Here is a 5,248-nt window from a genome sequence, read left to right on the forward strand (position 1 = left end):
AATACCTATGTCTAAACCTATATCTGGACACATGTAAACCTGTGAGCCACTCCTATAGTCAGGCCTCACCAATCCTGGAGGCTGGGTGCATGGTTTTATGTGAGATGGAGCTCTAGCATGAGCTGAGCCTGTCTGCAGCCGTCGGGAACAAATCCCTAAGCTGTTTCAGGATAAGGCCATACCATATACTATTAAGTGCCTTATAATCCTCGCGGTTATTTAGCAACTTTGGTTTGGCTTTATCAAAACATGTCGTGTAAGGTGTCATACGCTTTGGAATACCATCCCCTCGCCAGTTCTGGCGACGGGGATGGCATTCCACCCCTCTAGAGGGGTAAGACATGTTACTTCACTTTAATGCGGTTGATTTCTCCAAAGGCCTTAAGATCCACAAAATGGATGCCTCTGCCACAGACAAATGTCTGGACCCCTGGAGCTGACCGAAACCCAGTCAAGGGGGTCCTGGACAAAGGGTTTCCTGTCACAGGAGGGTGTCACCGCCCTCCAGACAGGAGATAGTGTATTGTAGCAGGGAGGTTTGAAAGAAACCAGACACTGCCTGGGGCGCACAAGGCTGCCCCTTGCATAATCCGGCCAAACCGGTTCTGGGGCACTCCAGCCCTCGTGCCAGGGCGGCCTGGATCAAAGGAAGGGGGTGTATCCACCCACTTCCTGGGTCCCACCCATAGGAGGGGACCTAGCAGGTAATCACGCCCACCAGATTCGAATAAGAGTGGGAGCAGTGCCAATGCACATCAGATTTCCTGGAAGAAACATTTGAAACGATATTCTGGACCCTTCGCCCTCCATCTCAACGTGGAAGCCCGAAGAATCTCCCTTGTGGTCAAGGAGTGACCACCCTGCAGCAGCAGGCACCATCCAGCCCTCGACGTCTACTTAGTTGCAGTTCCCGCCGGAACTCGAGCGACTGAGATCGACGAGATCAAGCCTGCCCAGCTTCTAACAGCCCGATCCACAGTCCATGCAAAGCTGAGACCCGTGGAGGCGACCGGAAGCGTGGGGCACGCCATCTTGAAGTGACCACGAGACGCTGACCGTGCAGCCCACGAGTGACCCTCGAAGCTGTACACCGGGGTTTGAGAAGCCCCCACCCTGAGCTACTCCTGAGCCGAAGTTCAGCCCTCCACACTCGACGAGTGCTGCGTGGGGCCCTTTGGCACGATTTGGCTCAACGCGTTGGCCCGGTCACTTGCCAGCTGGCTTGTGGTCCCTGTGCCGACGAACTACCGAAGAAGACTCGTGAATCTGGTTGCTCCAGATCCACACCAGCTCCCCTGAAAAGGAGCCCCGACTCTGACCTTCCTGGTCCGAGTGAGAAGCAATCTTCCGATCCTGCGTGGATTGCTCTTACCAAGGCTTGTTTGCTCCAAACCTGAAGCCGACTGCACCGACGGTGAGAGCCTGCGTGGGACAGATCGTGACCTGCTCCTGGACGTCGCAGATGCCCCAGAGCCCACGTGACAGCGGAGAGAAGCTCCTCGACGACCACCTGATTGCGCCCGACATTGCCTGGTTCCGTCCTGGTTCCACCCTGGTCACTGCTGAGTGACCCAGACTCTGTCCCCTCTGCTTTCAGGTACTCTACAACTTGAGTCCACCCTTGGACTCCACCGGACACTTCGTCTTCACCCTGCCTGCAGCCCTTTCAGCTTCAAGCACCAAGAGCCTGCGTGTCAAAACCCGACGCCACTTCGACCCTGTGCACCCACTTCCTGTGGGTGAGGTAACTTTGCTCCGCCGGTGTTCCCACACTGGTGCACACCTCTAGGGTCTGTGTGTTAAGTTTTGTTCCTCTAGGTTCAGCGGAAGTGTCCTTAAACTTTAACTCTTTGACTTTTACGCACCATTGGTTAACATTGGTGCATGCGTGCGCTTTCCGCACATCTCCCGAATCCCGAGGGCCATTCCCGACTTCAGCATTGCTTGTCCTGACTGCTCCCAGCGATTCCCTAGGCCCTAGGCCTAACCACTGTTCGAGTGGCCTCTCTTATACCACTTGTTTAGTATATGGTTTGAGTGGCCCCCTGCCCTCATCCATAATTGTGCAACTTGTATGTTTAAACAGTGCTTTTGATTTAACGCTTGTGCCCCTTTATTCATAAAGAATACTGGGGATTGTTTTTAGTAATAAACACATATATTTTTATAATATATACTTGTGTGGTGTCCTTTCATTTGGTATTACAGGATTGTATGTGGTAAAACAGCTCGCTTAACACGACCTCTTAAGTTAAGCCTTTAGGCTGCTTAGTCCATGCTACCCCTAGGATAGCTTGTCTAATAAGGTTGACTTACAACCAGACACCATAAGGGGATTGTTTGGTCAGGTAGTAGGTGGTTCCAGAATTGGAAACATCCCCTACCAGGCCAACTTCTCACAGGGACCAAGCACAGCCAGGGGTACCATGCACAGCCAGGGGGACCAAGAGCAACCAGGGGGACCAAGCACAGCCTGGGGGACCAAGCACAGCCCGGGGGACCAAGCACAGCCTGGGGGACCAAGCACAGCCTGAGGGACCAAGAGCAACCAGGGGGACCAAGCAGAGCCTGGGGGACCAAGCAGAGCCTGGGGGACAAAGCACAGCCTGGGGTACCAAGCACAGCCTGGGGGACCAAGAGCAACCAGGGGGACCAAGCACAGCCTGGGGGACCAAGCACAGCCGGGGGTACCAAGAGCAACCAGGGGGACCAAGCACAGCCAGGGGTACCAAGCACAGCCAGGGGGACCAAGAGCAACCAGGGGGACCAAGCACAGCCTGGGGGACCAAGAGCAACCAGGGGGACCAAGCACAGCCTGGGGGACCAAGCACAGCCTGGGGGACCAAGCACAGCCTGGGGGACCAAGCACAGCCTGGGGGACCAAGAGCAACTGGAGGGACCAAGCACAGCCTGGGGGACCAAGCACAGCCTGGGGGACTGTAGGAGAGTAGGGTCTGCTATCCTATGGTCACCCCAAATTTTTGCTTTTTGCTTCACTGGTTTTCGACTACTGAGGCTGTGGGCCTGCTGATCAGACCCCCAGCCTGCTGTTCTCTCACTAAATTAATGACACATGTGCTATAGGCACATACCAATTGGAAATGGACTCCTTGTCAGCCCCTGTAGAATGCACTATAGGTGCACAGGGCACAGGAGCCACTAAGGCCTACCAGGGGCTGCAGCATATCTTTTGCCACCCTGGCTGGTTCTTAAATTGACACAACTGGCTGATCACTCAGCTGGGGTAAGGTGGTGTACACACCCCTTGCTTAGATATAGTATACCTATGTCTAAACCTATATCTGGACACATGTAAACCTGTGAGCCACTCCTATAGACAGGCCTCACCAATCCTGGAGGCTGGGTGCATGGTTTTTATGTGAGATGGAGCTCTAGCATGAGCTGAGCCTGTCTGCAGCCGTCGGGAACAAATCCCTAAGCTGTTTCAGGATAATGCCATACCATATACTATTAAGTGCCTTATAATCCTCGCGGTTATTTAGCAACTCTGGTTTGGCTTTATCAAAACATGTCGTGTAAGGTGTCATACGCTTTGGAATACCATCCCCTCGCCAGTTCTGGCGACGGGGATGGCATTCCACCCCTCTAGAGGGGTAAGACATGTTACTTCACTTTAATGCGGTTGATTTCTCCAAAGGCCTTAAGATCCACAAAATGGATGCCTCTGCCACAGACAAATGTCTGGACCCCTGGAGCTGACCGAAACCCAGTCAAGGGGGTCCTGGACAAAGGGTTTCCTGTCACAGGAGGGTGTCACCGCCCTCCAGACAGGAGATAGTGTATTGTAGCAGGGAGGTTTGAAAGAAACCAGACACTGCCTGGGGCGCACAAGGCTGCCCCTTGCATAATCCGGCCAAACCGGTTCTGGGGCACTCCAGCCCTCGTGCCAGGGCGGCCTGGATCAAAGGAAGGGGGTGTATCCACCCACTTCCTGGGTCCCACCCATAGGAGGGGACCTAGCAGGTAATCACGCCCACCAGATTCGAATAAGAGTGGGAGCAGTGCCAATGCACATCAGATTTCCTGGAAGAAACATTTGAAACGATATTCTGGACCCTTCGCCCTCCATCTCAACGTGGAAGCCCGAAGAATCTCCCTTGTGGTCAAGGAGTGACCACCCTGCAGCAGCAGGCACCATCCAGCCCTCGACGTCTGTGAGAAGTTGGCCTGGTAGGGGATGTTTCCAATTCTGGAACCACCTACTACCTGACCAAACAATCCCCTTATGGTGTCTGGTTGTAAGTCAACCTTATTAGACAAGCTATCCTAGTGGTAGCATGGACTAAGCAGCCTAAAGGCTTAACTTAAGAGGTCGTGTTAAGCGAGCTGTTTTACCACATACAATCCTGTAATACCAAATGAAAGGACACCACACAAGTATATATTATAAAAATATATGTGTTTATTACTAAAAACAATCCCCAGTATTCTTTATGAATAAAGGGGCACAAGCGTTAAATCAAAAGCACTGTTTAAACATACAAAGTTGCACAATTATGGATGAGGGCAGGGGGCCACTCAAACCATATACTAAACAAGTGGTATAAGAGAGGCCACTCGAACAGTGGTTAGGCCTAGGGCCTAGGGAATCGCTGGGAGCAGTCAGGACAAGCAATGCTGAAGTCGGGAATGGCCCTCGGGATTCGGGAGATGTGCGGAAAGCGCACGCATGCACCAATGTTAACCAATGGTGCGTAAAAGTCAAATAGTTAAAGTTTAAGGACACTTCCGCTGAACCTAGAGGAACAAAACTTAACACACAGACCCTAGAGGTGTGCACCAGTGTGGGAACACCGGCGGAGCAAAGTTACCTCACCCACAGGAAGTGGGTGCACAGGGTCGAAGTGGCGTCGGGTTTTGACACGCAGGCTCTTGGTGCTTGAAGCTGAAAGGGCTGCAGGCAGGGTGAAGGCGAAGTGTCCGGTGGAGTCCAAGGGTGGACTCAAGTTGTAGAGTACCTGAAAGCAGAGGGGACAGAGTCTGGGTCACTCAGCAGTGACCAGGGTGGAACCAGGACGGAACCAGGCAATGTCGGGCGCAATCAGGTGGTCGTCGAGGCGCTTCTCTTCGCTGTCACGTGGGCTCTGGGGCATCTGCGACGTCCAGGAGCAGGTCACGATCTGTCCCACGCAGGCTCTCACCGTCGGTGCAGTCGGCTTCCGGTTTGGAGCAAACAAGCCTTGGTAAGAGCAATCCACGCGGGATTGGAAGATGGCGTCTTACTCGG

The sequence above is a fragment of the Lissotriton helveticus genome (assembly GCF_964261635.1).
Source record: "Lissotriton helveticus chromosome 1_1 unlocalized genomic scaffold, aLisHel1.1 SUPER_1_unloc_77, whole genome shotgun sequence".
Taxonomy (NCBI): Eukaryota; Metazoa; Chordata; class Amphibia; order Caudata; family Salamandridae; genus Lissotriton; species Lissotriton helveticus.